The sequence below is a fragment of the Piliocolobus tephrosceles genome, chromosome 11, assembly GCF_002776525.5.
Source record: "Piliocolobus tephrosceles isolate RC106 chromosome 11, ASM277652v3, whole genome shotgun sequence".
In the NCBI taxonomy this organism is placed as follows: Eukaryota; Metazoa; Chordata; class Mammalia; order Primates; family Cercopithecidae; genus Piliocolobus; species Piliocolobus tephrosceles.
In genome coordinates, this window is record NC_045444.1 from 16,831,184 (window position 1) to 16,856,699 (window position 25,516).

The 25,516-nt window shown below is 39.7% G+C and overlaps 1 protein-coding gene and 1 long non-coding RNA gene across 2 annotated transcripts in view; one reads left to right on the top strand and one right to left on the bottom strand.

Annotated features, from left to right (window-relative positions):
• The window catches only part of NCKAP5 (NCK associated protein 5), an 836,097-nt gene that overhangs the window by 245,081 nt on the left and 565,500 nt on the right, over window positions 1-25,516 (bottom strand). The gene's annotated exons all lie outside the window — the stretch shown is intronic.
• Window positions 1,789-18,268, top strand: LOC111529003. The gene is made up of 2 exons (XR_002727242.1): window positions 1,789-1,883; window positions 16,634-18,268. It is a non-coding gene; the product is annotated as an uncharacterized LOC111529003 (long non-coding RNA).

Sequence of the window (25,516 nt, forward strand, 5' to 3'; positions counted from 1 at the left end):
CACAAAGAACAGGGCTCATGTTGACTGCATGGAGAAAACCCTGTCATAATTTTCCATTCTCTCTATCCTCTATTAGCATACTTATCCTCTTCTTCAATCTATAAGTAAATTTGAAAAATAATGGAATTCAGATTTATTTATGAAAATGAATCTGCTTCTTCGTTTAGCCCAATGGGCTCAGTTGGTGATATTTCCCAAGGGGTCCTTTTAAGATTCTTAAAGTAAACATATAGTTAAAACTCGCACCAGTTTAATACACCTTGAAAAATAAGCATAAGAGCCTTAATTGCCTTTTTCTTGGCATACATCAATTTCTACACATAAAAATGCAGTACTGAATAATAGCAGTAAGCCAAATTTCTTTCAAATAGCACATCTGTGTGAATACTAGCTGTCCATTATGTTTCTTAAAATCTAGGAGGCTAAATCATATGTGTGAAAAGAAACTTCATAATAAAATTTAAAAAGCCTAATTCTTGTGCAAAGAAAAAAGGCACAGAAATGTTTCTTTTTAAATTAATACAAAACCTTCCCACACGCTCCAAAACAGTAACAAGTTTATGTTAATATAATTCATTCTGTAGTCTTTTATGACAAAAATTTTAGGAGAAAAATGTAATGAAGTGTAAAATACAAGCAAGATGGGAGAGGAAATTTGGGGAAATTTTAACTGGTCAATTTTTTAAGTAGAAATTGACAATTCCTGAGATAGCCCTGTTTTCTCTTTGGCCCCCTTTCACAAATAGTCTCATGGACTAATACTACCTTTAAAATACAACTGCAATACTCTCTGAAACCTACATGCTGGGGTTAGGGCCAGGAGAGCTGTGTTTTAAAACTGAGAACACAATGGGATCTTGTACCACAGCAACAAGAAAGGATTTCTGAATTCTATGACCACTGAAGGTCCTCAGCACTTTAAGACCTGTGCATTTCACCGCCCAATAATTTCATTTCAATAAAAAGGAGATCGTTTTGTAAATCTGATGGGTCACTAAGAAGTGAATGCTGCTCAAGGCCACCAGATAAAAAGCCTATCAGGAGGAAGTATGATAGCCCTGGATATGTGTATTTTGTGGCTTCATCCTTAGAGTAACACTGCTGTATGATGACGTCCCAGAAAGATCATAGTTCCTATCCTAACTGTCCTGAAAGGCAATCTAAGATATTGCCAGAACTCAGCCAGTCAGCCATCAAGTAAAGCTATGGTCAAAAATTAAAAAAAAAAAAAAAAAAAAAAGCCTACTGCATACCTTCTATTTCAGCAATTAGGCCTCTAGGTATTCATCTAAGGAAATAATGTAAATGTTTGTTTAAAATGTGCACAAATAGAAGGGTGCTTGCTGCTGCACCAGACATGTGATGAACCTAACACTGGATAGACCATCTGACGGATCTGCTAGACTTGTGGCTAAGGGCATCCAGTGTCTCCTTCCCGAGTTTATACCATGGGGAAGGAAGTCTGAATGGTGAGCGGCGGCATACTGTGCAGAGCTTATCAGACGAGAAGATGAGAGGCCGTCCTGTGTGCTGGACAGCGTGACCTAGTGTGATTCCTATGGAGACAGGAGCAGGAGGCTAAAGGGGATGAGGCTATTTCCAAACATGATTTGGGAACTGCTGTTCTAGTCACCAGAATCCTACTTTGGGGCGCAGGAGGGAAAGGCATGTTCCCATCATTTTCTTGGACAGGAATCAGGGTGATGGCAAAGCAACAGGGGCTACATCCTGGGAACAAGGCATTGCAGAACTCTCAGGATAAGCAGTTGTGGAATATTGGGAACACAGAATACAGCCCAATGGGTGGGGCATCAGAATCCCTGGGGGGGTGCCCCGAGTAGTGGTCACAAAGAGGGGCCTTCACTAAGCTGCTTTCAATCCAGGTTTGTGTGTGAGGGCGTGTCAGTCACAAATGGAAGAAGATGTTTTCATGACTGTATGTACGAATGTCCTGGGAACTTCTGAAATAACCGGGGGGAAGTTTCTTGTGGGGAAGAGTCAGCAGAGCCCCTGTGTCTGTTGGGAGTGGGGGAAGATGGAAACGAGTCAGCCACATTCAGTTTCTTAATGTGATCTAATCTGACCCCAGAGGCAGATGGCTTAGGGAGACTTGGGGATAGTATTAATAATACGGTAAATTTGGAAACTGATAAAATACCCAACACTAGAGGGCTGGTTAAGTGAATTATCACACATCCAAACAATGTGAGGCGGGGCTATGACTCAAAGAATAAATGTGTATACTTCCTGTGTATTTCACAGCCTCACTACACTCATTCTCACTTTTACCCCCAGGGAACCCTTAGACCTCAGTGAGCAGAGGCAATGCTCAGAGAAATCGACTGCCAAAGTAAAGACGGAAATATTCATGTTTGCAGAGCCTGCCCTCTTTTTTTAATCAGCAAGCAAAGATGAGAAATACTACTGCGAAAGGCAAATGGGGATAGGCAGGGGACGCGCTATATTGTGCCTTGGGTTAAGAACTTCCCCAGGCACAGGCTGACCGTAGAATTTATGATCGAACGTGACAGAGGGTGTTAGCCGGATGAGTAACTGGGACTTAGAGTTCCTTACTTTGGGGCCGGGCGCGGTGGCTCAAGCCTGTAATCCCAGCACTTTGGGAGGCCGAGACGGGCGGATCACGAGATCAGGAGATCGAGACCATCCTGGCTAACACGATGAAACCCCGTCTCTACTAAAAAATACAAAAAACTAGCCGGGCGAGGTGGCGGGCGCCTGTAGTCCCAGCTACTCGGAGGCTGAGGCAGGAGAATGGCGTAAACCCGGGAGGCGGAGCTTGCAGTGAGCTGAGATCCGGCCACTGCACTCCAGCCCGGGCAACAGAGCGAGACTCCGTCTCAAAAAAAAAAAAAAGAGTTCCTTACTTTGCATGGGGCTGGTTGATCCTAGGCCACTGTTACAAACGGATCACTATGTAACCATTAAACTGACAGCGTAAAAACACACATCATAAAGTGGGAAGGTTCCACTGTGACATTATTAAAAATCACGTTACAAAAAAGGCTTGTACTGTAGGACCCCATTAAAATAGGAAGAGGCATAGAGAAGAATGACTGGAAGTCTAGACACCAAAATGTATGACTATTTCTGAATTAACTGTATAAAAGGTTACTTGAATTCTGTGGTTTTCCATCTTTCTATTAATGGACATTTATTGCTTGTAAAATTAAAGTTTATATTAAACTGTGAAAGAAAGTTAGTTGACTTAGGACCAAAAGGGCAGTTTATATGTGGTACTAGCTGCTTAATTTTGAAATTCAATTTCCAGACCACATTTGGAAGCACCACTACAGTTTTACTATGGACTCAAATGATTATTTTCTCAAGGGTATGATCTGTATCTTATTTCATCTCTTTACTTTTTTGGAGGGGTTAGAACAACCCAGTTTGTATGATATAGGTTAGCATGTGGCCGCCTTCCTGGGTAAATCAAATTGAAATATTCTACTTTAAGTCTTGACTCTCTAATGCAAAATTTATGGAAGTGCAAGAGTGGAGCCGACCCAATAATTATGACCACTAACATTTACGGAATGGTCTCTATGTACCTGTGTGCCAGGCACTGTTGCAGACTCTTTGTGTGCTTTATTTAATTCTCACAATAATCATATGGCAAAGAAACTCTTAACATCCCTTGTTTACAGATAAGACAGCTAAGCAGAAAGATGTGTAGTGACTTGTCCAAGGTAACTGAAAATACGTAATCTACTCTTGATCTACCAGGGCTTTGATGAGACTAGCAAGCTACTCTTGAGTTTGGCAGGAAAATGACTTATAACACTTTTCAGTGCTTCATTGAGATTTTAGAAAATGACTTTTAAAAACTTTAATATATACTTTTGATAACTCATTTATAAGATCCATATACTTGGGTGCTCATTATAATTTACACCATGTTCTGATGTTACACAGAAGAGGGCATTAAAATGATAGTCCATAGCCCTTATTTAACTGCCAGGATTGGTAATTTTCATTTTGTCCTTTAACCTATTGGGCCAGTTAGCTCATTTGTTATAAAAACTTGAGAACATTTTAGTAAAGACATCTTTTTCTGCTTTGAAATTCATAATAGTTGATTATGATTAGTATCTACAGTTGCTAACTTGAAGAACAAACATAAACTAGGCAAATACAGGGAAAATGTTATTTCACATTTGACTTTATTGGCTGCAGAGATGGGCAAACAGCCCTACAGGTGCACCTTTGTCCACCTGTGGGGCTTAAACGTCCAGCTCCCATGAGCTCTTTATTGAGGCCATCAGAAGCACAGGCCTGTGACTCTGATTCCTTTTAATGTGTCTTTGGGCTCCAAACCATAAGACTTCTCTCCAATCACTCTGTCACTTAACTCTAAATCCCACTTTTACCATTTCATAAATTTAGTTTCTCTGGGGATCCTCCTCCTCCTCTGCAGGATGACCAATTTAAATCACCCTTAAATCATCACATTAAACACTAGCTATCACTGGCTGCAAGGGAGCCAAGAAGTATATTACACCAAGTCTTAAAATGCTGTCCATGCCTTTTTAATTTTACCATAAAATCAGAGATAGCTATTTTATCATGAAGGATTTAATAAGTTTACCTTTTAAACTAATGGACTATAATGGGCTCCTTAAATTTTGCATGTAAAAACCCATGGGTTGGGAAACTTTCAATTTCTCCTTAATAACTCATCACTATAAATCAGATTCCTTTATATACTATGCATCAACATTGCAGTGAGCTCAGAAGGATCTGGTACCATTTTCCTCCTGACGTGTCAGCCACAAGGAAAGGCTGGTTTATTTCTGAAAGGTAGTATTCAAAGCAATTTCATTTTATTTCCCTCTACAGAAGATATCAGATATTTAAGCACTCCCATAAAAGATCTACCCTTAGGTATTTCAGAATGACCTGTTCCTTGAGGATTTCCTTGGTTTCTTTCTTGCTAGAGAAGAAATTAAAAGAAATAGATCTTAGGGTTTGTCATGGTACATTCAGCATATATTTTGTAATACTGTTTTGTTTTTTTTTTTTGATAGCCAGTAGTTAAATATTAAAAGAACACATTTATTGGATCATTTCTCCTCCAATTAAAATATAACACTAATCATTATAATGATGATGACATTATAACATCCATAATGATGATGACAATGCATTATAAAATAACAACGATAACTTGGTCCTTCTTCAAAGCTTTGCATTTCTCTAGATTTCTAAAACAAGAACAAAAAAGACAGTAAAACACAAGTGATTAAAGGACAGTATAATGTAAATAACAATGCTTTCTGAAGATCCCAAGTTTAGAAATAGCCATGAAAAGAAATTCCAAGTTTAGAAATAGCCATGAAAAGAAATTGCTTCCTGAATAACATAGTAAATCACAATCTGATGCCTAAAGGCTTTTGATAGTGAAAGGTCTGCACAATGCCAAATATCGGGATGAAAGCTTCATGTTTACAAATATCTGGTATCAAACAAAACAAGAATATTCCCAATTCATCTGGACTTGCCACCATGGTAAGTCACAAATTATCTGGGTTAACTTCTTAAACAAATGATGAATTTATTGTTTCATTTCATGGGCCTACAAACCATAGTCAAAGAGGGAAACAGCAATTGTCCAACTTCTTTTCCATCAACCTAACTAATATGGCAATTCATATAGCAAAGTGGATTTGCAGTGACAAGAGAGGAAGCCAATTCACATGTATGGGTGGAGTGGCGATACAGCCTTCTTGGTCTGGGGGATGGAGAAAGGAAAGAAAAATGCACTTTCAGGTAGAGCACTTCCAGGATGGTGTTTACTTCAGCTAAAAATTCATCAATTACCCTGCCACAAAGAATACCAAGATTACAACACAGCATATAATCAAAGAAGGTGCAGGTGCAGAGCCCTGGCAGAGACTGTGTTTGTCCACCTTGCTTTGAATGTGTTCTACACAGCAGCACATGTAGCTTGCTGGAGTCTGCACCTGGAGAGAAGGGTGGGTGGGAACCACTGCTGACAGAGAGTCATTCACTGAACACGCAAACTGGCTAAAGGAAATTAATGTTAACACCAATCACAGGATTAAATACACAACATTTGATGCAAAATCAATAGGGAGATGATGGTATGGCTTCTGAAAACAGGTGGAGTTCACCTTAAAGAAATCAGATCAGCAACGACAGACAAGAAGAAAGGAAGAGAAAAAGGGCAGAAGAAAGAGAAGGAAATAAAAAGATAAGGAAGAAAAGAAAAAAATGAGAGGGAATAAAGAAAACATGATCTCTAGAAGATGAAATCTATACTTCTACAGGACCATGCATCCACTCTAAGGAAATTTAGGGCTTATATGAAATATAGAAATTTGACTCAAAGTCACTGGAAGATGCTGAGTCTATTTTTCACACAGCTCCAGAATGAGCAGTAAGTATCTGCAAAGTTATGAAGAGAGGCCAAGTCTTGCTTGTGTCTACCTTAGTTATCAAAGGGCAGAAATGGGACCTCTGTGGCCTGGATGCTGTTGCTTGTTGGAATGTGCCTTGCTGGAGCCAATTTCAAAATCCAAGTAGCAAGTTCATGGTTCCTTGGCTACTGCCTACATACCTACATTGCCCACCTGAGTGGACCACCAGGACCCACCGTATTCCCCTCTCCTCCTTGCCATCTGGGCTTTCCATTTATTTTTTCTTTTAAATTAAGTTCCTATGCTATTTCATGGCAGGAAGTTTTGTGTGATGTATCTATGCCAGCTCTGAAGTCAGACAGGTCACAACTCAGTTTCACCGTTTCAACTGGATACTTATGTGACCAGGGGCAGGTTACCGGTCCTTTCTGAGGTCCTGGGTAGGAATAACAACACATACCGCAGAGGAGGAGCTGATTGCTCATTTTGCTTTAACACGCTAGAAACGTTCACAATTATTCTCCATCCTATACCATGTGTTGAGTACTATCAGTGGGTTACATCATCATGTAAAAAGTTAGGCACGGAAAAAAGGACCCCCTTTTGTTGATGGATTTTACCAAAAAAAAAGTGGGAGACAAAGGGAAATGAGATGGCCAAGAATTAAGAAAGTTCCTGTAAGAAAATTCAACACTTGCCTGGGAGTGCTGTGTGTTGACTTTCCACAGCATGAGGCCTGGTTCTAGGGTCTGTATTTCATGTTCCACTGAGAGCTCACATATATATATATATATATATATGGAAGAACTTATATATATAAGTTAACATATATATGTTAACATATATATAAACATATATAAACATTACATATATGGAAGAACTAGGCTGTCCTTTGAGGGCTGGGTCCTTCTGCTCATTAGTTCAGAATGCACCTCTCTATTCTCCTTATTTAAAACTGTATTAAACTGACAATTCTACTCGATCGAGATCCTGATTTTCCTTGTGGCATTTAGGCCTTAATGTATGGCACTACAGTTAAATATCATCAACTCCCAGCCCACTAGTGTGAAATCCAAGAATCAAAGTCCATCATTAGCAGGAAAGACATTGACTGAACCATATACATTCCCAGAGAAGATCTTCTCATCCTTAAACCCTTCCTTGGGTTTTCTCATCCTCTCACAAAGCTTTATCTGCCATTCCTAGGTTGATGAATTCTCAAAGTAAACCCCACAGGAACCGCATGTACCAAATTGAACTCTTTATCTCTCTCTCCAATCTCCTCTGTTGTGGAGAAGCCAGAAACTAGGGCATAATCCTCCTTCTCCAAGGTATGGAGACCTCCTTCTCACCCAACACTCCCACCTGAAGCAGACCCTCAATCCTATAGATTCTCCCTTTTTAACATTCCTCAAACATGTGTCCCACTGCAACTAATTATAACTTCTTTCTTTATTGTAAACTGGCTTCTCAGATTCCAGGATAGCTTAACATAGCATCCCCATAACAAATACTTATTGAGTTGTCTACTAGGTGCTAGAAATATGCAGGTGGGTAAGTAAAGAGCCATCGCAATGCCACAAGAACAGTGAGTATATGATGCTATTGGGCATGCCCAGGAGGGATGTTTAACCTAGTCATGGATAGTTCAGAGAAGGCCTCCTGGAGGAAGTGGCAATCATCCTACCTTTGAAGGCAGAGTGTAGGTGTGTTAGCCAGCTATAGCATCAACTGATGTTTCCTGAGCCAACAGCAATTACCCATCTTTGGGAAAGAGTACCTTGACTTACTAGGAACCTCTTTACCTACCCCACAATCACTGTTCCTGTGATTTGGTTGGAGCTGACTCCAATATGGCACCTCTATTCCTCCCGCTTTCCAGGAAAGTAATACAGGTTTGACCACTCGGTGCATTCCAACCCCATGGCCTCAGTGACTGTTTCAGAGATGAGCCCATGACTCTATTAGAGCCAATATCAGGACTTTTGCTGGTAGGTGCTTAGTTTCCCTGGACACGACTGAGAGCCCAAGATGTAGGTCTAGAAATGTCAGCCACTATTTTGCCACCCTGTACTGAGAGTATGCTTGAGAACAGAGCAGAGAGATGGACAGAGAAAGACACCTGATTCTGATGACACCATGTGGGTTCACAAACACAGTTATGCAGGGAGCTACTTCTGAACAAATACACTGCCAGAACCAGTGTGAGTTAAGTGTTCTGCCATTTTTAACAGAAAGTTCTTACTAACACACTAAGGAGGAAAAGAGTATTCTAGGAGGAGGGAATCATACATGCAAAAGCCCGGAGACCAAGAAACTTTGACCCATTCTATGCACAAAGTTCTGTGAGACCAGCGAGTAGGAGAGAAGAGTCACTTGGAGAAGAAGCTAGAGAAGTTAAGAGCCAGCCTTTTCCAATAGAGTGTTGTTCTGCCAGAGTCAATGTCATAAAATGCAAATGTGATCATGCAATTCCTCTCCCCTGCTTAAAATACTTTAATGAGACCCCAAAGGTTTTAGGATGAAGTTCAAACCCATTAGCTTGGCACCCAAGACTTTTGATGACCTGGCTGTTCCTTCTCTCTCTGGACTCATCTCCCACATCTCTCCCATGGCAACCCGTGCTCCAGCTAAATTAAACTACTTGCAGTTTTCCAAACAGGGCATGCTGTTTCAAGCCTTTGTGCCTTCATATTGCAATACATTATAGAATTTAATCCTCACAAGGGCCCCCATGAAGTGCATAATATTACCCTGATTTTCCCAGAAGTATAGAGAAGTTGAGGAGCCTCAAAAATCATACAGCCAGCAAGACAGAGATCTAGGATTTGAACACATATGTCTGACACCAAAGCTCTCCTTCTTTCTTTTCTACTCCCGCTCATCCCAGTTCTTTCAGCTTCTGGTCATGGATCTTTATGTTGCACAGACTGATCTTTTAATGGAATCAATAAAATTTCAGAATTTCAGGAGTGGGGGCTGGAGGGATGTACAGTGTTCAATCTAAAGCTACTTTGCTACTAAAATCAACACAACTGCATCTTCTTCTTCCAGTCTGCATTTTTTTTAAGCATCTCCTTCATGCCAGGCACTATGTGGAAGGATGGTGCTACAGAGGTAAACTAATCCAGCTACAGTCCTTGCCTTCACGGGCTTTCAGTAAAGTAATGTACTCCTCACACTTAATTCTCCTGAGAAGGCTTCCTGGATACACTTGAGAATGAATGCCAATTTGCTTATACAGACACATGGAACTCCATCACTGCTGTTGCTGAGAAAATATCACCAGCTACATTATTTTCAACTGCTGCCCATGAGTTATATCAGAGATTAATTGATCAGCTAAATGGGAAAATGCAGAGAATAGACCAGGAATAAATCGATGAAGGAAAAAGTGTGCTGTGTCTTCTAAACCTGGAATCAATTGTGTTACAGCTCACTCAGAGAGGTACTAGATTGCAAAACAGCCTGCTTGCAAGGGGTCATGGATAGGGCAAATCACCAGCTTAACGACATACAAAATTTTCGTTCTCTTATTTATAACCAATTTCTCACTAAAGTGAACAACATTTCTTAATGGTACTAATTCCGCAGAACAAACTAGAAATGTTTTCTTTTCTTCTAATTGGGACAAAACTGATCATCACCTAATAGGCTCTTTACAGAGAACAGAAGGAACTAAACTAAAAAGAATGCTCAGCACAAATTGGACACCAAGGATTAAATGAAAATAAAAGGACAGTTTTGTTTCATTTTTAGCTCAGATCTTTAAAAGTGCTGCTAGAAATATCTAATACTTGTTTTTATAACTCTTATTTGGTAGAAAAAACTAATTATTATTAAAAATTGTCATAAAAATGAGAAAGGATTATCAAGAAGTGAAAAATTAAAAAGGAAATTTCCAATGTTGAAAAAGCACCTTTTATGAACATAAAAATATATCAGTCTGTCCTCCCCTTACCATATCTGGATGGGGTCTGACACATTAAAAGCTGGATGTTAGCTCAGTTAGCCTGAATGAGAAGTGATTCAGGAACCACCAGACATAAACCAAATGGCTGGCCCATAACCAGTGGGTGAAAGATGCTTGCTGTCCAGTAGGGTCTGCAGAGCCAAATGGTCACAGTGCCCAGAGAAGCCCCCTTGGGCAGGCGACCCCCACAAACATCAGCTGCTACTCCTGGACAGGGGCTTTTACAGTCCTGAAAATGCTATGCTACACAAGAGACATCCTGTGAGTGAAAAAAGCCATTATTCCATCCAGGAAAAAGATGATTTTTTTTCCGTAAGTGCAGTGGCCATCAAAAAATGGATTCATTTTTCTTGTGCTGTACTCTAGGCCCATAAAATAGTTTCAGGATCTCAAAAAGACGATGTTGTAGATGGAAGTTTTGTTGCAATGAGCCAGCCAGAAGTGAGAATGACTTTAAAAGATTGAATTTTTAAAATGGTCTAAACCCAAAGGTTAAGAAAATATAAAATATTACAGATAGGTTACTCCTTTTGTGCTGTGTGAGTTAATCACGTTTATTCAATGAGTCCCACTTTAAATGCAGCATGTCAAATGCTAAAATATTGTTCTTAATTCTTTTAAAATTACATGACATTTTCTCTTATCAACATAGGCCAATAAAATACAAACAGGCATAATTGGTGCAAGACAACCCTTAACAGCTAGTCCAGGTTAATCCATGGGCATGGATTAGATTATGAAAGGTTTAAATAACCAATCTCAAAGTCTTACATGTACATCAGGGATTTCATCTGACTAGCTTAGTGATTATTTGAGTGTTAACCAGAGTGACTTGAGAGGCTATAAAACCCATATGCCAAATCACGTTCAATTACATGAGACCTGGGGAGGTCTTTCTTGAACTGAAGAATTAACATGAAAAAAATACTAAGGAATATTTTCATTATAGATTTAAGACTTTTAAGTAGATTGGGATGGATTTTTTTTTTTTTTAAGCTAAGGGTGAAAAAATAGAGATTTAGTGAAAATAAGTTAGGGCAAAATGGCACCTTGTGATTTAGAATTTTACGTTTTGCATCTCACATCCCTAGAGAGGCTGGCTGTGTCTTAGAAAGAGCAGTGATTTGCTTCTTTTGGGGGCAGTGGTCCTCAACCTTTTTGGCACCAAGGACTAGTTTCGTGAAGATAATTTTTCCATGGACTTGGTTGGGGAGTGGGGAATGGTTTTGGGATGAAACCGTTCCACCTTGGATCATCAGGCATTAGATTCTCACAAGGAGTGCACAACCTAGATTCCTCACATGTGAAGTTCACAATAGGGTTTGCACTCCCATAAGAATCTAATGCTGGCCAGGCGCAGTGGCTCACACCTGTAATCCCAGCACTTTGGGAGGCTAAGGCGGGCAGATCACGAGGTCAGGAGATCGAGACCATCCTGGCTAACACAGTGAAACCCTCTCTCTACTAAAAATACAAAAAAAAAAAAAAAAAAATTAGCCTGCTGTGGTCACAGACACCTATAGTCCCAGCTAGTCAGGAGGCTGAGCCAGAAGAATGGCATGAACCTGGGAGGTGGAGCTTGCAGTGAGCCAAGACTGCACCACTGCACTCCAGCCTGGGGGACAGAGCGAGACTCTGTCGCAAAAAAAAAAAAAAAAAAAAATCTAATGCTGCCACTGATCTGACAGGAGGCAGAGCTCAGGCAATAATGCTCTCTCACCCACCAGCCCACTGCTCACCTCCTACTGTGTGGCCTGGTTCCTAACAGGCCACAGACAGGTAACAGGTCTGTGGCCCAGGGGTTGGGGACCCCTGTTTTGGGGGACAGTTAATCCTAAAGTTCATCTTTAATAGTCAAGAAAGTAACTTTGCCAAGAGTGACAAATCAAGGTAGGGGAGACAAAGTTCTAAAATCAAGATTTCCTGACCACTAGGTGTTACATTTTTTACTAATATTTTCTAAACAATTTTATGGATTTAGGGGATACAAGTGCAGTTGTGTTACATGGATATATTGTGTAGTAGAAGTCTGAACTTTTAGTGTAGCCATCACCTGAAGAGTGCACATTGTATCCATTAAGTAATTTCTCATCCTCTTCCCTCTCCCACTCTCCCACCACTTTGGGTCTTCAGTGATTACACACACTCTATGTCCATGTGTACACATTATTTAGTTCCTACTTATAAGCGAGAAATTGTGATATTTCACATTCTGTTTCTGTTTCTGAGTTATTTCACTTAAGATAATGGCCTTCAGTTCCATCCACGTTGCTGCAAAATATATGATTTAATTCCTTTTAATAGCCAACTGGTATTCCATTGTGTGTATATACCACATTTTATCCATTCATCCACTGATGGACACTTAGGGTTGTGAATAGTGCTGATATAAACACATAAGTACAGGTATCTTTTTATACGATGATTTATTTTCTTTGAGGTAGATACTGAGTAGTGGAATTGCTGGGTCAAATGGTATTCTACTTTCAGTTGTTTGAGAAATGTTCATACCATTTTCCATAGAGGCTATACTGACCTATGTTCCCACAAATAGTGTAAAAGTGCTCTCTTTTCTCTGCATCTCACCAACATTTGTTTTTGTCTTTGGTTTTTGTCTTTTTAATAATAGTCGTCTGATGAATGTAAGATAATATCTCATTGTGGTTTTAATTTGCATTTCTCTAATGATTAGTAATGTTTAGCATTTTTTTCATTGCTTTTGGCCATCTGTATATCTTCTTTTGAAAAATATCTATTCACATACTTTGCCTACTTTTTAATGGGGTTATTTGTGGATTTTTGTTGTTGTTGCTGAGTTCCTTGTAAATTCTGGATATTCGTTCCATGTCGTAGTCACAGTTTGCTAATATTTTATCCCATTCTGCAGGTTGTCTCTTCACTCGTTTATTTCCTTTGCTGTGGAGAAGCTGTTTAGTTTTATTAAGTTCCATTTGTCAATTTTTGTTTTTGTTGCTTGTGATTTTGAGGTCTTAATGGAGAATTATTTGACTAGACCCATGTCCAAAAGAGGTTTCCCTAGGTTTTATTCTAGTTATTTTAATAGTTTCAGATATTACATTTAAGGCTTTGATTCATCATTATTAATTTTTGCATGTGGTGAGAGACAGGGGTCCAATTTCATCTTCTGCATATGGCAATTCAATTTTCCCAGCACCATTTATTGAAAAGTGTACTCTCAGTGTATGTTTCTGTCAACTTTGTCAAAAATCAGTTGGTTGTAGGTGTGTGGCTTCATTTCTGGGTTCTCTATTCTGTCCTTTCGACCTATGTGTCTATTTTTATAGAAGTACCATGCTGTTTTGGTTACTATTGCCTCAAAGTATAATTTCAGGTCAGGTAATGTGATATCTAACTTTGCTCTTTTTGCTTAGAGTTGCTTTGGCTATTCAGGCTCTTTTGGTTCCATATTACTTTTAGGATCTTTTTCCCCAATTCTGTGAAAAATGACATTGGTATTTTGATAGGGATTACACTGAATATACAGATTGCTTTAGGCAGTATAGTCATTTTAACAATATTAAGTCTTCTGATCCACGTGCATGGAATATTTTTCCACTTGTTTGTGTCATCTACAATTTCCTTTATCACTGTTTTGTAGTTTTCGTCATAGAGGTCTTTCATCTCTTTGGTTAAACATATTCCCAGGGTTCTTTTGTTTGTTTGTTTGTTTTTGCAGTTAACTTAAATGGGATTGACTTGTGGATTTGGTTCTCATCTTGTTATTGGTGTATAAAAATGCCACTGATTTTTGTATTTTGATTTTGTATCCTAAAACTTTACTAAATTTATTTATTAAATCTAAGAGTTTTTGGAGACATCTTTAAGGTTTTCTAGGCATAAGATCATATCATCAGTGAACAGAGGTAATGGGCTTTAATACTAAGAAGGTAGGCAAAGGGGTTCACCAAGATAAGTTCTCCTTTTATACCTTCTACTATTTCTCATGGAAAAGCGGCAAAGCCATATTTTCATGAACTTTCTTGCATATTGACTCATAATTGTTTTTCACTTTCACATGTATAAAATATATCTGTTTCTTCAGTAAAAGCTAAATTTTTTATCCTTCCCTGATGCTTCTCTGAATCCTTTCTATAGAGCTTTGTGCATGGTTTTTTGTGTTTTTTTTTGAGACGGAGTCTCACTCTGTTGCCCAGGCTGGAGTGCAGTGGCGCAATCTCCACTCACTACAAGCTCCGCTGCCTCCCGGGTTAATGCCATTCTCCTGCCTCAGCCTCCCTAGAAGCTGGGACTACAGGTGCCCACCACCATGCCCGGCTAATTTTTTTGTATTTTCAGTAGAGATGGGGTTTCACGTGTTTGCCAGGATGGTCTCGATCTCCTGACCTCGTGATCCGCCCACCTCAGCCTCCCAAAGTGCTGGGATTACAGGCGTGAGCCACCGCGCCCGGCCTGTGCATGGTTTTTGAATCCAGTAGGAAATAGCACAAGGTAGTGTTTAAGAGGTCAGACTGCTTGGGAATCAATTGCAGCTTTACCACTTGTTAGCTGACTGACCTTAAATAAGGTAGTTAACTCCTCTGTGCCTCAGTATCTCCATCTGTAAGATGGTTATAATAATACAATTATAAGGTTATAGGGAGAATGAAATGAATTATTACTGAAGCTCTTAGAACAACATCTGGTACATGGTAAGCTTTACGTAGGACAAATTAAGATAAAATGCTTGCTGAATGACCGAATGTTTCTTTGCACCTACACTAATTAATATTACTTATTAATTGATGAGGTTTCCCTAACCAAGACATGGTTTGTGTCTTTGCTAAACTGTGAAAAAATCTCTCTCTTCTTTGAGATAAGCGGAAAGATAAATAATAGCTATGACACATATACCTATCTTGTAAGGTGCTTTGTAATTATTTATTACTTGCTGAAAAACTCAAGTGGGCAAGGAGAAGAACAAAGCAGTCATGTTAACATCTAAACCTCATTAAAGTTTCATCTTCTTTTAAAGTCCAGGAAGACAAATGGGCTACCAGAGGAATTTCTTTTCCTCTGTAAGGCTTATACAGGAATTTGAACATAACTACTGAAATAAATTAAATGGGATTTAATAAATGGCCAAATAACACTGTGGTGGGAGCCAAGCGAGCAGACAGAAGCAAACTATCAATTTCAAAGTATGAATTTCAAAGTCTAAGATGAAGTTATATGTAGTCTAACTTCAAGACTCATGTGTGGTAGCTCATGTCTATAATCCCAGCACTTTGGGAGACCAAGGCAGGAGAAGAGCTAGAGGCCAGGAGTTCAAGATTAGCCTGGGAAATACCGTCAGACCCCTTATCTACCAAACCAAAACAAAACAAAATTAGTTGGGCATAATGGTGTGCACCTGTAAATCCAATTTGATGGTATCTGGAGCAAACAGTGGAGCCCCCATGCAGAGCACTCTCCCTTTCTACCACGTGAGGACACAACAAGCAAGATGGCAGAACTCTGCAGACCAGAGGCAAGCTCTCCCCTAACACCGAATCTGCCAGCACATTGAGTTTGGATTTCGCAGCCTCCACAACTATGAGAAAAGAATGTTTATTGTTTACACCACCTAGTCTATGGTATTTTATTACGTAAGCCCAAAATAAGACAGAGGCAATGAAAAAAAAAAAAAAACCACACACACACACACAAAACACTTCTCTTGCTCTAACCTATGAGTGTTTGATATAGAATATTCTCAAAATTCACAATTAAACTAGAGAATTTCTGGCTCTTTATGCAGATGTGATTGGCTTTGCTTGATCTGTATTACCTGAGTTAACAAACAAAAGGTTAAAAAAAACCCTAAAAATATATTGTTAATATTGTTCATATTTCAGAATCTGAGAAGTATTTTGGGAGTACAATTTAGGAAAATGAAATATAAAATATTATGATTCTCAGGAGAACTGTTTTAAAAGTTGCATCAAAGGGAAGCTATGTGCAGAGGAATAAAGCCACAGCTGCCTTCTTCATCTATGTGAGAACAGTTCTTTAGGGTCTAGGAGCAAGCATAGTAAAGCTCTGTGGAACTTTGCCTCATAATCATTAATAGATGTGCTCTCTACCGTACCGGGGTAAATCAAACTCAGAATGATTTGCCTCATTTCTTTACTTCTCTCAGTTTTGTCTTCTCTTCTGCTCCATGTCCTTTTCCTATTATTGGTCACTGTGCTGGTTTTGTGACATGTCAACTTGGCTATGGTAAACTACATTTTCTCTGAATTCCCTTTGTGGTATATTTCAGATTAAGGTGAGCCACAAGAAAAATTCTTGGAAGATATGAGTGGTGGGCGTCAAACAGCAGCTGTTGTGTAGCTCACACATGTTGCTGCTAATCTGCTGGTTTTTAAACTTGTGAGCTGACCTGTCTGAGAGCATGCCTTGTGGACTTCAAGCCCCAGCATGAGATCCAGTGATAACAGCCTTGCAGACACTACTTCATCAGCCTCCACAATGGTATAAGCCAGCTCCCTGTAACAAATCTTGTCCTGGTTCTGCTTCCCTGTTTGAAATTTGAATAGAGTCACTCTGTTGACCAGGACGACCCTGTTCCAGTAACTAGTTATCTCCAGTCACCTGGCTGGTAGATTCCTCCAAATCTACGGGGAAGGACTAAAGGGCCCCCAAGAGGCTACAGTGATGGTGTGATCATTCATTTTATGTGTCAACTTGAGTGGGCTGAAGGATACCCAGAAAGCTGGCAAAACATTATTTGGGAGGGTATCTAATCTATGAAGATGTTTCCAGAAGAGATTAGTATCAAAACCTGTAGACAGAGTAAAGAACATCTGCCATCTCCAGGGTGGGTAGGCATCATTCAATCACTTGATGGTGCAGAAAAGGTAAAAAGGTGGAAGAAGGGCAAATTCTCCCTCTTTTTGAACTGAGACATCCATCTTCTGCAGAAAGGCATAGGAGCTCCTGGCTCTCAAGCCTTCAGACTCTGGGACTTCTACCAGTGGCCTCCCAGCTCTCAGGACTTTGGACTTCATCTGAATTACACCCCTGGCTTTCCTGGTTTTCCAGCTGCAGATGGCAGATCATGAGACTTCTCAGGTCCATAATCATGTGAGCTAATTCCCATATTAAACCTCCTCTCCTGCCTCTCTGTATATCCTACAGTTTCTGTTTCTCTGAAGAATCCTGACTATACCAACAACTTGGAAATTTGGAAGTAACAGGTAATAACAATGATGCTGGGGACAGAAACATGACAGGTACACAGCATGTACTAAATGTAGGTTCCCAGTACTACAGACTCATTGTTTCTTACCAACCACCCTATAAAATAGATACTCTTATTTTATTTTCCTCTGTACTCTACTCTGAGGCACACATAGGTGAAATAACTTGCTGGTAAGCAGAAAGTCAACATTTAAACTCATGCATTCTGGCTCCAGAATCTGTGCTCTTCAATACTATTCCACTGCTCCAAATCAACCTAAATGTAATGGTTTCCATCCTCTGGCTACCCGGCCTTTTAGACATTTTTCACAACAGAAAAGCAGTGTGCTAGCCTGTGACAGTGCAGTCAGGAAACTTCAGTTCTAGTCCTGGTTTCACCACTGACTGGCTGTTGTTAAAGCAAACTAAATATGGCCTGAGAAGGACCCCATACTTCTGTATTTGAGTGATTGTGGATGAACTGTGACCTAGCTTAACAGGCAGACTAATAGGTCTAATAATAGGCTAACAGACTAATAGGCCAAGCTCTAACCAAGCCAGCCATCTGTTCCTCACTTTCAATTTCTGCACATCATTTCCCTTTTTTTTCCTTCTACCACGTGGTTGTGCTGGAGTCTCTGTGAATCTGCTGTGACATTAGGGTCTGCCCGATTATCGAATCATTCATTGTTCAATTAAACACCTTTAAATTTAATTTGGGTGAAGTTTTTATTTTATCACTGTATAGCATTGGGCAGGTCACGCTAACTTCCTTATTTGTGAAATTATCTCGGTGCCCTCTTCCAGCTATAAAAGTTCACAATTCTATGGTGTGAAAGTTCTGATTATAATGTTAAAAGATCTTTGGAAAAAAAGCTGCTCTATACAATAAAATTAGGTAATAAAACCTACAACTGTATATTTGACTTCCTTGCATTTATTTTTCAGCCTCTTCCTACCTCAAAAATTATTCTGTAGCTCCCTAGGTAATTATAACAGTGATTTTAACCCTTTCCAATTGTGAGAGCCCTATTAATCACACACATGCAAAGAGTTGTGAAATTCCATAGAAGAAAAATACAAAACTGTAAGTTGAGAAAAAATATGATAGAAGGACATGTTGCACTTGATAATGCTTTTAAGTAAAGTTAAATTTCACTAATTATAACAACATCTAGAGATATTTGAAAAAGAGTGCATATTCACCGTACAGGAAAAACTTTACGGAGTTACTGACCTACGAGATTCTTACAGTTACCTCTTGATTTCCCTGTGGGTTCTCAGTTCCCACTCTAGACAGTTTTGGTGAGCTCCTCACTGGTAATCACTTATTACAATTGTATGCAACTTGTTAAATGTAACCATGCTAAAAATCAATATATGCTGAAAGTCAAAAGGAGGACTGTTTTATATGCCACAGCTTTATTCTCTTTAGACTTATTGCCTATTTTTGTTTTGCTTTATTTGTTTGTTTCATGGTTTTTAAACTGATAGATATTTGGTAAGTATTATAAAAGTTTCTGATCTGGAAAAGTATCACCTTCTCCTCTTTGTTTTTCTTTCTTTCTTTGTGTGTGTGTGTGTGTGTGTGTCGGTCAGGGGGGTCTTCATTGTCATTGAACAAAAGTTCCCCTAATTGTTAAAAAAAACAAGAGGCAAGCATCAAGTTAGAGACAGGGAAAAAGTACAGAGTGAAAAACAATTTTAAAAATTGGATAATCAGTCTAAGAAGAGTAGAGCTGGCCACTGTTAAAGACCAAAGTCCAAACAAAGTCTTTAAGAATTGGTAACACCAATGGTTATAAACTGCTACTGGCACTCTCCGGAAGGGTTAAGGCAGCCCTGCAACAGGAAAGCTGACAGCTGCTCAGGAGAAGGCAGACATCACGTACACAGTCGCACTAGCTGTTTTTCTTGAGTCTGAGCCTATGCCTAGAAGGGGTTTACTTTTTACACAAAAGAGAAGAAACATACTATGATAACTCTGAATATACATCCTAGACCCACTGCTTAAAGAACACACAGAAAAAAAGAAGTTCATGCAACCATCCCCAGGAAGTTACCAAAATTCATTCTTAGTTCCCATCTGGGGACAACTCTGATGAGATACTGAAAGGAAAGAAGGTTAAAGGTAAACAGGTATAGGTATAGTTCAATATCACTACTTTAGGCAAATCTTTCCTGATTATTGTCTACTTTTTTTTTTTTTTTTTTTTTTTGAGATGGAGTCTCACTCTGTGGCCCAGGCTGGAGCGCAGTGGTGCGATCTCAGCTCACTGCAAGCTCCGTCTCCCAGGTTCATGCCATTCTCTGGCCGCAGCCTCCTGAGTAGCTGGGACTACAGGCACCTGCCACCACGCCTGGCTAATTTTTTTGTATTTTTAGTGGAGACGGGGTTTACCGTGTTAGCCAGGATGGTCTTGATCTCTTGACCTCATGATCCCCCCACCGTGGCCTCCCAAAGTGCTGGGATTATCCTCTACTTCTAACCCTCAACCATGAGCTGAAACATCCTCACTTCTTCTCTATTTTGCCACACTTCTGTTATACACAACCATGGTTTGCACTATAAATATATGGTACCTCTCTGTCTCTCCCATTAGACCATGAATGAGCATAGAGGAACTGGGTCTCGTTCATTGATCTGTTCCTAGTTCCTAGCATGGTATCTAACATATGGGAACTGCTCAGTGAATGGGAAATGGAATTAAATATATCTGTTAGTTTACTCTAGAGATCCAAATTTCAGGTAGGAATCCATGGGAAATTTTTCCAGGTACACATAACAATTATCAAACACTGTGTTTCTCAGGGATTGATGATAACTGCCCTTAATTGTATTTAAAAATAGGTAGTATTTGTTATTTTGAAATGTCAGAAAAGACAATGGCAAAAAGTCTTCAATTGGGCTGTGATCCCAATTAAAATTCTTCAACCCAAAAGGAATAGCTTTGATCTGATCAAAATGTATGAGTTTCTTTTTTTGTCACCATAATTTAAAGGCAGAAAAAATGGTATTTAGGATTTACATATACATGTGGAGTCCAACCTCATTATGATGATTGTACTGAGAAGCCAGGGAGTTCTGAATCATAAATGCATTTTCAGAAAAGAATTGTATTTTCAGAGGGAAACAAAAAAAAGAGCTACAACAATAGCTCTAATTTAACTGGAGACGTTCACTACACAATCCCCAAAGAGCAGGATAAATTGTCGAGAGCATCAGCAGACTGTCTATTCATTTGGCATATTAGCATGAAAGGGGGCTTTTTGCCCAGTGGAGCCCAACCTCTTCTCTACAGGATCTTGCTTTTGAGATCTTTGAAACAAGTATTTCAAATACAGCACACTGAGATTTGCTCTAATCCTAACTATGGCATTAGAAAAGTCATTATAACTTTATGCATAAGTTGCTGGTGTATGGCCAAGTCAGAAATCTTGCCCTGAAGACCAACATCTACATAATAAGAGAAAATAGATACGTGTGCAGCCAATTATTAGATACCTCTGGTAATGGCAACTAGAAACTATGTGAAGTCATGGATAATTCAACATGATAACAATCACTATATGGAAAAAATGTTTCTGGCTCATGCCTGAAATCCCAGCATTTTCGGAGATTCAGGCGGGCAGATCACGTGAGGTCAGGAGTTTGAGACCAGCCTGGCCAACATGGTGAAACCCCATCTCTACTAAAAATACAAAAATTAGCCAGACATAGTGGCAGGTACCTGTAATCCCAGCTACTGGGGAGGCTGAGGCACAAGAATTGCTTGAACCTAGAGGTGAAAGTTGCAGTGAGTCGAGATCATGTTGCTGCACTCCAGCTTGGGTGACAGAGCGAGACTCTGTCTCAAAAAAAGAAAATTTTGTAAAAAATTTAACAATGACCCCACACTAAAACTATGAAAATCAAAGTTAAAGAAACAAAACCTTTTAAATCAATTTATTTTACCTTAATTTATTAAAACATGTACATTTGTTAGACATTTATTAAAGACCTACTTGGTGCCAGACAAGGGTGATCACCTCTAAGACCCATAAACAAGGAGTTGTAAACGTTACCTAATGTGATGTGCCATCGCTAATGCCCTCTGGAATCCATTGGAGTGTGGAGAACTCTGTGGCTGTCTACACAACATCCATTTCACCTCTTGTATATGAACATATAAAAGTCATAAGATTGGTCAATATTGATTCCCTCTTCACAGCTAGCAGCCCTAATTTGTCTTATCTAATTAAGGTTATGTTACCCCCTTTGTCAAAGTGATTGGGAAATATATCCCAGGGATAAACCAATCAGTACATGGCTTTTTTCCCAGCTACAAGAGATTGGTTCAGGGAAGAGTATTTAATTGATTTTTGGTCCATGAAGGTATCTGGGAAGTGAAGGCTCCCCATAATTCTGCATTTTTCAGGAACTCCTGTGAAAAATTTCTTGGGTGATATGTTAAGTAGATTTGTAGCTTGGATTGACTACAGCCATTTATCCACCCTGAAGCAAGCCATCTTAAGAATGAGGTTAACGCATGGAAAGAGAAAAGCCAATAAAACTATACAGAAAGATGGAGCCTGAGTCTTCACCAAATTGCAGCAGAAGCTCAACCTATGTCTCGACTTCTTTGAACATACGGCAGCTTGAGCTGAGTTTTTGTTACCTGCAGCCAGGGCATCTTAATTATTATAACTGTAACAGGAACTTTGGCATCAGAACTGATTTATGAAAGAAAAACAGGATTTAGACAGGTGAATGGTCGGTATGGGAATTGAGAGAGCCCTTTCTGGGACAGAAAATTACAGGAGCAAAAGCAAAGAGGCAGGAAAACACATGGTGTGTTCAGGGGCAAGTCTATCACATCGGAGGAGAGGTGGAAGGTGAAGCTGAAAGCAGGTTATGGGTGGTGGGGGAATTTATTGATCCTTCTGGAAAGCTAACTGGTGGTGGAATGGGAGTTGGAGCAGAGGAGGAGAAGAAGATACAGGTGGCTGTTACCATCATCTGGGCAAGCGCTCACAAAGACCCTTGCTCACATCTTGACAGTGAAGATGGAGTAGAGAGGATGAGTTCAAAGGCCACGCCAATGACAGGCTACACATGATGTTGTGTCGCACTTCATGAGAAGCCAACAGAGTAAGAAATGGACTATGAAGTTTAAGTCTGGGGACATCTGGTTAAGGCTGGTGCCATTAATCAGGAATGAGAATTCAGGCAGAAGAGTTAAACTACCTTAAATAATATTTTTTTTTCTTTTTTCTTTTTCTTTCTTGAGATAGAGTCCTGCTCTGTCGCCCAGGCTAGGGTACAGTGGTGTGATCTTGGCTCACTGCAACGTTTGCCTCCAGATTCAAATGATTCTCCTGCCTCAGCCTCCCAAGTAACTGGGATTACAGGTGCTCGCCACCATGCCCGGCTAATTTTTGTATTTTTAGTAGAGATGGGGTTTCACCAAGTTGGCTAGGCTGGTCACAAACTCCTGACCTGAAGTGATCCGCCCGCCTTGGCTTCCCAAAGTGCTGGGATTACAGGCATGAGCCACTGCACCCAGACTGGAATATTTTCTACATAATTTGTTTAAAAAGTCATAGAAACAATCTAAATCCAAAATAACAAGGGGCTGAATCATTGGATCAATTATGGTACATTTCCTGAATGAGTCAAATACTCTGTAGTGAGATATTAACATTTTCCCATGGGTGACTCACTTGACTGATAATATTTCCATGCCAGACACACTCCCAAAATAAAGGTTCCTCACTCTGTGTGGCTGCACAAGGGAGTGGGTTACACGTTTATTTTTCGACACCATCTCTTTCTTTCTCCACCACAAATGGATCCCTTGGCACTATACAGTTGAAAACTATTGTTTGGGAGGATGTCAAGAAAAATTATTTAGACTTGGAGAAAAATATAACCAAAAGAAACTGTTATCTGAGTACTGAAAATTTAGAAGACTATGTATACATGGAAAGAAAGACACACACAAATGTGCTTACAGTAATTACTTCTGAGTGGTAGAATCTAGAGTATTTTTTCTTTCACTTTGTTATAGTTTCTATTTATTTCCTAAAATGCATATGTATCAACTTTATAATTTTACAAGGACATCAATTATATTGGGTTCTTCAGAAGCAGATAATGAGATGAGGGTTTGTGTGAAAATGATTTATGAGGCAGTGTGCTCAAGAGAAACCAGTAGGTGAGTAGGGAAGTGAGAATCATCAAGGGAGGAGTCCCAGCAAAGGTGTCCTATTAAGCAAAGTCCCACTGAGCATCACTTGAGATCAACTTCTGCTGGCCTGCAGAAGCTGGGGAATTTACTGGCCCTCCTCTAGGCAGTCACTGCTAGAGAGTTGCCCCTGGTATTTTCACATGTCAATGCCCAAGAACTTCTGGTTCTTCTTGCAGGTAGGAAAATGTGGGGACAGAAAGTCTGTCCACAAAGAGACACAGGTGCTGGCTGCTAGGAGCAGGCATGGGCATGGTAAAAGGATCTGAGGGAATATGCACGGAACAATGACTGCATTTGCTGAACATACTTATGAAATCTTATTGCTGTAATTAATCAATATAGAAACCTCTGTTTAGTGACTGTTCATTCATATTAAAAACATTTACTTAAAAGAAAGAAGACTAACTAGTAATACATTGTTGGCTCAGCACTTCTTACTGGGAAAGGAGATTTGAAGAGTCTTACTGTTGTAAACCCTTTCCTAAGTGCTACCTGCACCTTAAATGTCACACCTTATATTGCTTTATGTTCTCAGAGCTCACATTCTAAAATTCATACATTAGGAATTAGGACCAGTGGATATAAAAACTTGATGACCCCTGGGGACACCAAATGTTGACTGCTGCTTGTTGTTACAGAGGCAAGACAACTGAAGTTTGGGGAGAGAAATCTCCCTTTCTGACAGCAACATGCCAGACCATTAAGAACTTTTGCAAAAATCAATATTGGCCTGAATTATTCAACTGGTGTACAACAGGATATAGTGGAATGTAAACTATTGGGCTTCCACCAAAGATTTGTGGCTGGCATCCACTACAAATACCCAAAGTAAATACTCTCTAGGGAGGAAAACAGCGAAGAGGAGGAGGAAATGTCAGGTTTCAGAAAATTAGCCAACTAAGTTCTTCCAGCATAAATGCTGATGCACGGCCATATTTGCTAATATAAAGGGTGGACCCACTGGTACATTACATATTGGTGAGATCCTCAGCTTCTTGCCATGCTTCAATGTGGACTAAACAAGGTCATTCTATCCCCTGAGCTTTTAAGCTCTCTTTTCAATAAATAAAACACAAACTAAACATTTTGAAAGTCATCTCTTTCTCCAGTCCCTGAGAGTTCAGTCATAGATCTACACAGATGGGTGCCAAGGTGGTATGATTTGAGGTGTGCTGGGAAAGTCATGTTTGTCCCCAAATATCTCCCCTCTATTGGCCTCTCAGTCATGAGGAATTAATCAAGATAGGGCACTTCAGGAATCAGAGGATACAGTAGAGAACAAAGGTTCTGACTCTGATGGAACTTATGAACAGATTTCAGGAGTCCTGGTTTCCCATAAAATTATTTGAGAAATACCGTGTGTGTACACATGAGTGTATTTCCAGGTTAGAGAATTCAGAGCTTTCATGACATTCTCAGAGTGATCCATGACCCATGAATGGTTAAGAAGCTCAGGACTGAGTCAGGAGACCTGGTTCTCTATGCCTCTCTGGCTACTAGCTGGCCATGTCATCTCAGACTGAGACTCTCCCTGCACTGGCTTCAGATTCCTACATTTTTGAAGACTACCTGGTTAAAGTCTCAGTGCTCCACCATGTTTCTGTGTGTAAAGGGCCCCCTTTCCAAGACTGCTGAGGAAAATGGCCAAATGCTTCTTTTGTACCTGCTTCCTATGGCTCCCCCTCAGCTCAGGAAATAGTAATACTTTAAGACAGCATTACTGCAGAAAGGTA